The following is a 13656-nucleotide window of genomic DNA, read 5'->3' on the forward strand; positions in this document are numbered from 1 at the left end:
AATGTATATTTCTGTCCATTGGTGTCAAAGGAAGCTCAGCATTAGTTCAGACACAGACATCAACCACGCAGACTCATCTAGATTTGGTGAAGGTTACTAGACCTAAAATGATGAAATATCATGTGAAAGAGAAAAGGAAAAAAACCCAAAAACTTAGAATTTTTTTCTCCCAAGCATTTATTTTAGAGAGAAATCCCAGGAGTAACCAAGATCAAATTTTATTTTTGGCTTATGAGACTTTTATGCAGAAGAAATAATTTCAAAATTGCCTCTGGAATTCCCCTAGCAGAGAATGGTGAGCTAGTAAATCAGAAGATGTCAACGTTGAAGCTGAGCAAACACAAATGAGCTAGCCTTTGGTGGGATGTCAAACCAGCTTCTCTCTCAGTATCCTGCACATGTGGTAGCACTTGGATATACTAGACACAAGATATAAGATACAAAGATTGCAGTCTGGCAATAGAAGTTTTTATTTCTACATCAATATGGGAATGGAGCAGAAAACAACCCTGATCATCAATTGATGTAATTTATTTATTTAATTTAGCAACCATTTTCCAGATTTATCAAGAACGACCAATACAGTTGCACTCCCACAGATATGCCAGTCTCTGTGGAACAAGGAACTTTCATCTCAAGCTAAAAAAAAAAATATTTTCTTCTATAATTCAGTTCACATTACAATTGTTTGGGGATGAGGAGTTCATATTTTTTTTATTACTTCTTTCAGTCCTATTCAATAAAACCCACCAGTTCAACTGTACTGGAGCTATATAAGCACCTGTGAAGAAAGGACATAGTCCATCCAAAGTAATTTAATAGTCCAATAGATGTTGCATATTGAATCTTTATTATATATCTTTTTTTCCAGTTACCATAAGTCCTCTGAGATATAGCACCAATTGCTTTATCATTTGGCTCTATATATGGTCTACATAAGCTGCCAAAAAACCTGTGTGCTTTTCCTATTTGGTTTGGTTTTATTCCTTCAAAATGGTTTAAATTCATTGTTGAGATAACTCTTTTGAAGTATAACGGATTTATTGACATCTTATATTTGGCTTTACATATTTTCTATCCGGTAAGAAGTGAGATCATGTCAAATTAGTTTCTTACATTTTTTATATGCTTGTTGAGCAATCTATTTGTCTATACTCTATGGCCACTGTTGCATGCTGCATTCAGGAGGCTGTAGTAAAGGTCTATTTTCTTTCTGTATTTTTTCATTTACACTTTCCCATAAGGACTATTTTAACCTTAATTAATCTATTACTCTGTCTTTTTTATTATTCAAGTCTTCACCTATGTCATCCAGTACTTGATATTTCATCATTTTATTGCCTAAAAAAGCAATGTACTTTTTATGGCAAAGATAAGCAAGGATGCATGGTACCTTACATGTATGACTTAGATTATCCTCAGGGTTATTTTCCTCAAACTTTTACTTCAAACAATTCCTATTTGGAATATAATCTGCCACAGGCTCATATCTGTTCAATTTAACTTGAACAACTCTAGTTTTGAAATTTTCTCCAGTGGGAAGGAAAAGAACCAGGGGAGCAGGAAGAAATACAAACTAAAGTATTTGTGTAATCAATGTTCTTTTTTTCCTAAAAGGCTTTCACTGCTCTAGTCTTAATTAAGTCACACTGAGGAGTGACTCTAGCATAATTAAGATTTATTTCAATGGAGTTATTCCATATTTCACTATGACAAGACCTTGGCTTATTGTCTTTACGTAAGTACCATGCTAAGTCTCTTTGATTCATTTTTCTGTAATTATAAACTTTAATAAGTTCTTTTTCATTGCAACACTGGGTTTTTGAGTACCTCAAGCTCTCTTTTGATGTCCTAGTAAACACTGAAAGGAAGCAAAGTTAGCTAGTTAGTAAGCAAGAGACATATTGTAGTGTTGAGGAAAATGGATACTTCACAAAGATGCAGCATATTCTCAAACAAGACTTTAAATAAAATATTATGTCTGTCTCAGGAGATTAAGGTGAAGTGGAAACTGGAGGAAAGGTTGTTTGGAGGGTAGTGTAATCAAATTAGAAGTAGTCTTCTTCATTTTCCGCACCATCTTACACAAGCAAGAAAGCATTTGAACAGCGAAGGAATCTGAATAAGGAAAGAAGTTCATGCATCATGTAAAGCACTTCTTTTAACCGTAGCCTTGCATAAAGCTATGTGACAGACTAAATGAGTGTAGATTCTCTCACCTCAGCATGGGCCTGTTTTCCATGCAGAGCAAGGAAGGTATCCCGTTTTGTATTTCACCCTTGAGTAGGAGATTCAGAGCTGCTTACTTACCCAATGAAGCTGTCTCTACACTGCAGAGGTAAAACTGTCACCTCAGGCTGATACATCAGTCAGGGTGAAGAAAGTGTTCTTCTTTTAATCCTAAAGACCTTCTTTTCCTCCTCTATTTGTCCCTCCTTCATGACTTATAAACAATGAAGCAATAAAGTCAATGTGAAACTTGGATGTTCATCCTGTCCTTAGTGGTGTAAAATATCATTGCTTAATCATAAGGTTGAGGTGAGTTGAGCGTTTTCAGGACAAACACCAGGATATGGCCTTCTTGCCCAGACAGGCAATCAAAATCCTGCTGAAAACAAGCAAAGCAATTCTGAACTTCATCTTTCTTTGCTTTTTTTTTGATTCCTCTCTGACATACTAACATGCCCACAACACTATTATAATTTTCTTCCTGTTTCTTCATTAGAGGAAATAGTTTTTCTTTCCCACTCCCTGAGGCTATCTTTCCTTTGCAGCTCAACTTATTTGTGCTCTAATCTGTGTGTGCTCTCAACCTCTCCAGAATTTTCCTATTTATTTTTGAAAACTCTGAGAGAGTTACAAGTTGAAATAAATGGAAGATGCTTGGATGCATCAAAATGCAGTACTAGCTAATTTATAACAGCATCCAAACAGCTAAAAGAATACTTCAGAAAGAAAAGTGTTTATAAGAAAACTGAGAAAATAATTAAGCTTAAATTATACCTTTTTCTGCATTTCTTTATTTCATAAACTCCTACTCTTTCTCTTTTTTTTTTTTTTTTTTTAACTGTTGGCCTTTCTTTTTTCAATATGTTTTTATCATAGAAATGCCTAATGTTTTGTGGCTTTTCTGTCTCATCAACAAAAACAAATGGGAATTTCTTCATGCCCTCAAAAGGGAAATATTATCTCTGCTTGGAACATTTTGTGCCAATTTTCTGTTCAGAGCACATTTTCCAAGATGAACAATACAAGTCTCTGAAAAAAAAAAAAAAAGTAGTCTATTGGAAATGCTGATACAGTATTAACTAGAAAAAAAAATATTGGTACCTCAATAGTATCCTGCTTAGTTTCATGCCCACTGCATTAGTTGTCTGGATACTCCAAGCAGTCTTTCTAACATAGATTGATTATGGTTTCCCTATTACTTGTAAAATCACTGTTTTGCCAATAACAGCTTTATAGTTCTCCTGGTCACACATCAGACTACCCTGCTTATGTACTAAAATCATGTAGATTAGCACAGCTTCTGCTGGAGAAGGGATAAATCCCAAGGTTAGGCAATGTGGTAGCCCTCTACTGTGAGTCTACGGTTTCCCATTTGTACATTAGATGTTGCACTTGAGTTCCTCTGTAAAGGACATAAAGCATCATTTTTCCCCCAGTGAGTCACTTGAGAATAGGACATGAAATATTTTAGATTTAGTCATGGACAGAAATCTTTTACATGGAAATTTGAAAATATATATCAACTGAACAGAGAACTTAAGTCTCCATGAATAGAAAAATATTTTAAACCTTTTTTTTCCTATTTCTCATGTGATTCTGGCATGGTATTTCTCTGATCTTATTTCCTTTTATCAGTAAAGACTCTACAACTACCTGAAAGAATGTTGTAGCAAGGTATCTCTTCTCCCAAGTAACAAGAGACAAGATAAGAGGAAATGGCCTCAAGTTGTGCCAGAGGACTGGATATTCTGAAAAACTTTTTCACTGAGAGGTTTTTCAGACACTGACTGGTACAGGCTGCATAGGAACATGGTGGAGATATTTAAAAGTCATGTAACTGAGGTGCTGAGGGACATGGCTTAGATGGTGGGCAGTGTGAGGGTAGTGGTTGGACTCAATGATCTTAAAGGTCTTTTCTGACTGAAATGATTCTATGAATTTTTCACAGTTACCACACTGAAGATAATCCTTGACCTACAAAAACATCCCGTCTGCCAGAAGCAGACTTTCTCTTGGAGAAAACTCCATTGGTTTCAACTCCATGTCAAGGGACATTTTACAGCATCTGACACAGCAGAAGTGTGTGTACCTTATTGAGACACAGGTCTTTCACTCCCAAAGTGTAGATCCAAATAAAAGAGGTAGTGGCAATACTCAGTTCTGTGGTCAGATCAACTTTCCACCATGAGGTGAGAAAAGCAAAGTGCCAGCCTGGCTGCAGTTATTGTACCCATGTGAGTATATGAGAGAGGGCTCATATACTTGTGAAAGCCTAAACAATGACAGTGACTAGCCCTGAGCAAGAATTCATTCTCTTCTCACTCAGAGCCACATTTATAAAAATAAACTGCTACCGAGTAGCATAGTGAAACCTGATCAAAGCCATGGGCATAGTAAAGTCAAATTCTCTTAAGACCAAGATAGTTACTTTTAGAGGTGATTCCAGGTCTTGTGATGTCACACATACTGGAATTTAACCTCCAAAATTTTCAAGTATCCAGGGAAGTCCCTTGCACGTCTTTGCAGAAAACCAGCTCTCTCTTCAGCAGTTCCCAGGCACAGTCTGGTTCAGGCATGGCTCGGGGACTATTCCCACCAGACATTTTGTTTACAGTTATCCAATTTTTAGACTACAAGAATGTTAAATAGTATGGACATTGTCAGACCATGCCAGCCTCCTCTGGGGCCATAGAGCAGCTCCTGTCATTGCTTGGTTTACTAGCAAAGTTATAGCTTTAGATATCAATCTTACATTCATACTAGTACTTCTTAATCTAGCAAAGCACTCAAATTATTTAGTTTAATCAAATGCTTAAGTGTCATAGCCTAGGACATCTCTAAATTTAAGTGTGTGTTTAAGTACTGTACTAAATAAGATGCACTTACCTCTGTGCTTGCAAGCTTTGCAGGCAAATAGGCCTTAAAAGAAAAAATCTTTTTCCCATAACATACTAAATCCTACAGTTATAGAAATAATTTCACAATATGTAGAAGGACCGTGTCAAACACATATAATTTTCAGGGTTTCAATTTCCCTGATGTGAGACATGTCAGAGACATTTTATTGATTTGTTACAGTCATACAACATGCAGGCAAGAACAAAGCCTACTGAGCATATTTCCTGGAAAAATAAGATGACATTCGAGACAGAATGAGAATACAGTATATTATGATATTAAAACTCCTTTCTAAAAGAAAAGAAAAAGAAAGAAACTTTTCATTTCATTTAATTCAGTATTTATTTCAAGTGGTACTCTGGAGAAGTGCTGGTTATGTCTTTATTATGAATAAGAGAGGAATTGCTTGATGAAGTTAAATTCAGCTTTTCCAATTAAAAAAAAAAAAAAAATCAAACATAAAAACCCCAAACCAACCAACTAAAGCAAAACAAAACAAACCCCAAAACCTGGTTTCGTGCCTAGTGTAAAACCAATTTAATAAATTAAATATGAATGGTGAAACAAATAGGGGAGAAATGGAGAATCGTGTTATCAGCATCCTTGGGCTGCATCTAGTGAGAAAGGCTTAGGTACACCAGGAAAAAATCAAATCCCCACCTCTGCAAAAACACACTGCGAAGCCATAAAAAAACATACCTTAAAACACAAGCATGACAAATACAGGCAATATAAGCATTTAAGAGTCTAATGACAGTGTCTGTTCATGAAATAAGCCTTTCCCTATGATGTTTGTAACCAATATTTTACAGCAGCACATAATGAGATGGAAAGGGATAAATAAAAATCAGATATCAAAGATATACTCTCCTAGGCTATACTCAAAGTAAAGAAATAGGAAGAGCAATTCTTCTAGCTCAGATAGCTACTTTAGGATGGGAGCCCTTGCACACATCTGACAGCAGCTACCAGAGCCGGTGAACAGCCTAGAATAACTGTAGTTCCTGTACTTGAGAGCTCATGGCTGAGGTGGACTTAGACTAATCATCCCTTTGAGGCATTTTGGTTGAGAAATAATTTTCACGTGATGGGCAATCATCAATTTGACTCTTCACTTTATTTCACTTTGTTAAGATGTGTCATTAGGGCTCCAGGATGATAGCTGAGTGACTGGAGTATTATAGGCAACTCAGTTGTGAGAAGCCAAGAGTCACTGCAAAAACGATTCAATTATGCAAGAATTTCAAGAAAGATTAAGGTCATTTTTCTCCAGACATTAATTATTTCTATTTACACCCTATTTTAATGTGATGCATGTTCTTTTTCTTTAGCCCTTAATGATCAACTTCTCTGTCTCCCTTTAAGTTGCAGAATTTTCTTTTTTTGTTTTTTTCTTGTATGAATTTAGCATTAGACATTTAATTACTGGAATTTCTCAGACGTAGGTAACTACTGTGCTACAAATAAACACCATAGGTCAATATTAATTTCCTCCCTCATAAAGCTCCCTTGTTTCTGAAAACTCTTAATATTTTTCAATATTATACCATGACCATATTTGTATAGCAACAGTCTTTTACTGAGCTTGAAATTCTATACCAAATACTTGTGTCTCTGAAAGACTGAAATCCTCAATAAAATACATTACTGTACTCTTAAATATTAAAAAATTCCTTTTCTTTAATAGAAAGATATTCAGTACTAACAAATGTCACAAGAACATTTTGTCAAATGTCTGTTGCCTTACATTTAGTTTCAGAGGAAATTAACAAGTAGGTTTTTAAGAGCAAATGTGGTGCTAAGACCTGGGACAGCACCTGGAACTGGCAAGTCCTTTCTCACAAGACATACAGGGCATCTCAGGGCTTGGGAAGACTGGGTCAGGGAACTGGCAAATCTGAGCTGGCATATGGTCCCTCACAGACTACCAACAGATAGACAATTTACAGCTGCCCTGAAGCCATGCTGAATGAAACCAAATGTTTAGATTTCCCAGACAGAGATGATTAGATAATGGTCTCTATAGGACATAATCGAGTTCTTTTCTTCACTAACCACTCATGCCAACAGCTCCTCTCAGTAAGTTCTCTCTTGCTTTCACATTCTGGCTTCTTCCCTCTCCTCTGAAACCCTGGTAGCTCTCAGCTCCTCTTCCCACAGTGGTAGAGCTGAGAGTTTAAGTCCTTCCAGCACAAGGAACTTTTTTTCCATTTCTAAGTCAATCACCATTTCCTCAAGTGAGTTTTCCAGCTACTGGCCCTAAAAGACACAGGAAAAAGGACACTGCTAGAAAACTGTCTCTGATAGTTGTTGCTAGGGAAACACTCCTGAGTGACAGGAAAGTGACTAGTTGTCACCTCACATGGTGAAGTGGTAATTCTATTGTGTCTCTGAGCTGCAAAACATCTCTCCTGCCAGAAAGGTAATATGGAGTGCAAAAACTGCATGTTAGGAGAATGATTTAGAGGATGTTCAGATGAACTACAAGAGGTCATGAAATTACTGCAGTTGAAATATTAGTTGTCATCAAAATTGTACAGCTCATTGCAAATCACTAGTCATATGACAGCAATTTAGCAACTTTCTCCATAGAAATTCAGCACTACCAAATTTACACAACAGACACAACAGACGCTTACGACATATCTATGTTGATCCTGTGTTAAATGGCCTCTTGTCAATCCATTGTATAGGCTCTTCTGGAAGACAGGCTACTTAGCTTACCAGAATGGTTCATGCACTTACAAACAAGAGTTTCAGCTGATATAAATCAGCCTGAATTATACAGAAGTGAATGAAGCACACTTCCTTACCTACTGAGGACTTTGTTTCTGAGTCTGAATTAAGGCTATCACTTCAGAAATGTTTAAGCAATCAACCTACTAACATTGTAATAAGAGTTTCTTTTTCTTCCATTTTTTTCCTTTGATTTGATTTAACTAACTTTCTTCTTCTGACACGATTTTCTTCTTCTGACAAATGTATTTGAAGGAGAATCAGAATATTCCTTGATTAAATCATAGCTACTTAGATAGTCTTTCTTGGCATCAGATGTTCACAGCAGCCAACGTGAATGATGCAGAGAGCTACTGTTGCCTCAGTCTCTGGCTTTGCTTGAAACCAGAAGTCAACACTATTTCCCCTGGCCTGAACTAGGTGCTGCCATTTCTGCTTGTGTTGATTCTGTGCTAATTTCACTTTCATGAGGCAGATTTGACCCAAAGTAGAGAGAAACCCTAGAGAATTAAATGCTTTTTTTCACTTTTTCCTAAGGAATGCCTAGTCCAGAAGCTTTGTAGATTGGTAGTATTAAGAAAAGGTAGCCCAGAACTGTGACATAAAGTTTTTCTCTTCATTGACATGGACATAGAAAAGTTTGACAAAGACAATTACTGTCTCATCTCAACCAGCAAGCCTTTAAACTCTACAGAGCTCCAAGAAACAAGGATGATGTATGCCTGTCTATAAGAGAGATAACCTAAAGTCTTGGAATTGCATTTAAGTTTGGTAGCAGCCGTAACATGATGAGACCTGCAACTATATTTGTTACTTAAATTAGATAAAAGTTCAATATAAATTTTGCAAACAAATATTGCTTCCAGAAGCTCTCTGACCATGGAAAGTTTCTCCCCTCCCAACCTGGGAAATTTTAAAGATAAATAAAAATTGATGGCAAGAAATCTGTCTGTCTTTCAGTGGTAGCTCTGACCTGCTGTCTGCAGGATCTATTGTTTGTAACTGCCCATTATAAAGAAGCAGCTATTACTGTTCTAGTAGATAAAGTCACTTAGCTGAGGATACTAGTGTTTTGCTGGTTTAGGTTATGTTGATACTTATACTGCCCTCCAGTGATAAAGACAGTCATTCCAATCTCTATTCTAGTCTCTTATAGCAGCACATTTCTAGTCTTTGCTCAATTCATACTGAAAATTGCAGTTCCAAGTATGGAGTTTTAGCCAGTTCTTGCTTAAAATTTATAATAATGTAGTTCCAGTTTCTTTATTTGTAATTTTAGAAAAATTGAAAGTAAAGGCAAATCAAATTATTGTAAGAAATAAAGCATGGATTTGAATATGAAAAATCCCATAAATACATCATTTTAGATCTACTCAAATTGCTACCATTTAAGAACATTTTCAATTAATTTCTTTTACTAATGCAGGTTGACTTTTTAGTTTTTTATTTCTGTCAAAAAAAAAAAAAAGTCTACTTTCATTGTTGTTCCTGAAAATAACTCCCTGATACTCTCAACATTGGATTAATATGGATTTCACCGGTGTGTTGAACGATAGACCTTAGATGTGAGTTGTTGATTCTCTTCCCTACACCTCTGAAATCAGTGTATAGTGTAAAAGACAGGTGGCATTTTTATGGCAGCATACAGAGAAACAATGCAGTGATTGTTAGCATTTGAAGTTTCTGTGAGCTCATGGCGTCATGCAGCAAAAACATGCATTTGATCCTGTAATTCAAAGGTTTGGCACAGTTTCTTACAGTATATGAAATGTTTCAGAACAATCATTGGTGGTGATGCTGTAAGAACTCATCATCTGCAGTGAACTGACCTATATCCTGACTGATTGAGGATGCATTTCTGTTCATCTCATTCATGATTTTTGGATTTCTGACTGTAATTTACATTCTACTTTGTAATGCTGCAGTTGTGCTGATGGCTATTTCACCTTTAATGGAATACTATTTAGTGCTCTTTCCTAAGATACATGGCAGTAATATGGTTTCAGCTCACACGGTTATACCTGAGTTTTAGAGTATGGATGGAAACAAAACATCTATGAGGAGCTAAGTGCCTGAGTGTTTGGCTTGTGCAGAAGTATCTACTGCCCTGACTACCAGTAGAAACTAAGCTATTACTGTTAAACTGAAATTAAACTGTGGCTCACACACACATTGCAGCACTGTGATTTTGTAGAGTGGTTGTCAGGACAGGACAATACTCCTGAGGTCTGAATTTGAAGGGAGGTGGCATGATCTTACCTTACTAAAGTCAATGAGAAAGAGCCATTGAATTTGTTAGGTGCAAGATCAGTCCAGGTTAATCAGCTTTTCAACCATAATGCAGTGATTAGAGATCCAACATGAAGAGTTGTGTCCACAAGATACCTTTATATGCAAATAAATAATTTTTCCTTTTTTTTTTTTCCAGTCTGGGATGATAATTTTACCAATCCTTTTGGTCTAAGTTTCTCTGCAATAGTATTGAACAACAGCTTGAGCAGGACTTTGAGACATCCAGGCAGAAAAATTGCTGTATAAATCATACTCACTGAAAGAGTTACTATCTGAAAACATTTGCAGAGCATCATAAGGGCTTGCAGGACTTAGGTCTGTTTTTCAGCAGACAGTTCAGGAAATGATTATATGTTAACATATGATGTGCCTGAAGGTAGCACTGAAGAATAGGCCCAATGATGGAAAAGTACAAGACCTAAAACCACACCAGCAGTTTTTAATCCTTTACGTGATTGGAGTTGACCTTCTGATAATCTCAATCTGGGACAGGTTAATTGGGACCTTCCCAGCCATGAGTCAGTCTCATACGTTTTCTGCATCTTTGCTAATTAAGAAAATTTTCATGCTTTTATAGTTGTTTTAGTATTCAGAGCAGTTTGCCATGGACTAATTATAACCACTGAGTGATGGCTTTAGAATTTCATGTTTGTGATGACATTTTATCATATTAAATTGGAATCTCATAATGCTTTTTGAGCTATGATAGTCATCTCTATTCTGGATGTTATCCACTGAAGTTTGTGCTGATATTGGACATCTACTACATCTTCATTCACAATCATTGCAATCTCTTCTGCTCTTCAACTAAAGAGATTGGAAACCCAGCTGATTCCTGATAGAGAAACACAAAAATACTGAGTTCAAAACCCAGTCCACAAGCCCTTTACTTTCATCCTACAGATGCTTTAGCTTTGTATGGTTTCAAGGAACTGGATGCCAGTGTAGCTAGTGGCTGGAGGGAAGGAGCCAAGGCAACATATTCTTCACATCATTGCTCCTCCATTTCCAAATCCATGGCACTGAAGGAACTTAATTGCTGATGTGGTGTGGAAAGTCCTCAATTTCCTTGAGCTGAAGAAGAAAGAAGATGAGATCAGCCTCACAATGCAGTCATTGCTTTTTGTAATCAGTGCTGTCTTACAGCTTACAACAGATTTTGCCCTGCACTCTGTGAAAGATCCTGGAGTTGTTCTCAGAAGTTTCCTACCACTGGTACCTACCTGGAATAACTCTTAATATTCTCAAAACTTGATGCCAAGGTCTTTGCCGCATAGCCAATGAGTTTGTTGCTTGTCACTTTAGCTGCAATCACTTGGCTGTCATTTCACAAAGCTGGAAATCACCAAATCAGTGCATAACGTAGAGGATCATTTTCTTAGACTGATCCTACAGTGCGAAGGAGAATATATTTACTGAATTCAAAATCTGTGAAAACTATAGCCTTTCGGAGAGTCTTTCTACAGTGTTGCAAAGATGAGAAGACAAGGTAGCTTTGCAAGCACAGATGCAAAGCTATGTCAGCATGCTGCTGTGCTGGAGCTGTCCCTTCTGCTCAGAAATAAGGTTAACATGTGAGAAAAATCATACCAACACATCTATGCCATTTTGAAAACCATACCAGTATCTTTACACAGATCCTCTAACACTGGCACCTCTTACTTCTAACCCAGCATAGCTTTATAAGCATAAATATTCCACTTTTGCTTACATCTGTCAAGAACAACTTCATGTCTCACTGCTGTGTATGGGAGAGAAGCATGGGTTTTGTTCTTTTTTTTCACTCAGGATTTGAGGAGTTTATTGAACTGTAAGTAGATGGATATTTAATTCCTTCTAAGGCAACGATAAAGACCAGTTGCAAATGGGATTTTCTTTGTTCTCAGTTGAGGCGAAAAACCCATAAAGCTAAAAATGAAATTTAGCAAGGAAACAGTCATATCATAATCATGCTGCCATTTCTTCTTGACTTCTTGTTGGAAGATTAAGTGGTTTTGAGTACAGATGATAAAGTTAGGGAAGTAAATCAGAGCAGATCAGAATTTATTGAAGTGCTTTCTTTTCATGTCATATGAAGCATATCTGTTTTACCAGATTTTCAGATAGACTTGAAAATTTGTATCTAAAGGGTTTTCTTGCAGAGGAAATAATGTAAAAGACAATGATTGATTGATTAATTACAACTGAAAATTTGAAGCTTATGACTGATCATATGCATCAGGCTTGAATTTCTTCTGTATGCAAGTAAGGTAAACATGGCACATATCTCTCTGCCTCTGTTCTGTCCTACTGTACAGATCACAGACTGTTCTAAGTAGTTGGCAGAATATAATCCCTTGAGTATGTGTGTGGACCACCTCTCAGTGCCAAGGGGTCATGAGATTTTAGGAAGCTAATGCTTCATTGTGTCAGCTCAAAGTCATGATACTGAAGGAAAAAATATTTACATTTGAAAGTAATGATGTCAGCAGAGGCCAGTAGAAACAGATTTGAAGAAATCCCTGAAAAATATTGCTAAGCTATCTGCTTTCTCAGGACTACACAACAAAATACGCATCTGTGACAATACAGAACAGCTATTCCAGAAAACTTCTCCAAGCTCTACCATTTTCAGAACAGTTTCAGAGTTATGCAACATTTTCTTTTCAAAGGTGCTTGTAAATGTCTCTCAGCAAATGGCTGGAAGTTCACAGTCCTAATAATTTTCTCAGAGTACATCTTAAAAGAGAATGTCTCCACAGGAGTCCACAGCCCTTAGAATATTAGTAAATCTACAATTGCAGAAGGCAAGGGAAAAATTCCTCTCTTCCGACATACATAATGTCGAACATCAGCCAACACAAAGATTAATAGAGATTGAGAGGAGCAGATCTATTTTTAAACCTTTAATTACTTTTTTTTTTTTCATTCTATCCCTTCCTGGCAACTACCCAAATTTTAGAGGTTGCAGTCATTTCTGTTGGCAGGAGAAATCAATAAAGAATTCAGCTCTTTCTTTGGTGTCCTCCTCTTTCACCTACGCATGTGAAAACCACTGCCTCCAGGCAGGAGAAAGCAACTTCTCCATCTTACAGAAAGTCTCCTCTTTTCCTTCAATTCAAATTAAGAAGTTTCCCATGGACATTTTTCAGAACCATGCTCACAGCCTGGTTGTAGTCTTGCTTATGTTTATATCTCTTCTTTCTTGATGTCTTCTGCAGCCCTCCTATCTGTCTTTCCCTCCTACACAGAGGTCCAAACACCTCAAATTAGTCAAGTCACCCCTTCCCACGTAGACCCCTTGCCCTCAGGATAACGTCATAGGCTTGTGATGGATGAAGATGTATAGGTTATTTCAATTCCCCATCTCAGTAGGTGAGCTGTAAACTTCATTTCACAGTCTCAACCTTCTTTTCCACTTTCCCTCGAGGCATATCTTATGTGATTCATTATGAAATATGACTGGGAGTAAGAAAGGTAATGTCAACAGCCTCTCTTAAGGTACACCGCATGATTAGCAAT

The sequence above is a fragment of the Colius striatus genome, chromosome 2 (genome assembly GCF_028858725.1).
Source record: "Colius striatus isolate bColStr4 chromosome 2, bColStr4.1.hap1, whole genome shotgun sequence".
NCBI lineage: Eukaryota > Metazoa > Chordata > Aves > Coliiformes > Coliidae > Colius > Colius striatus.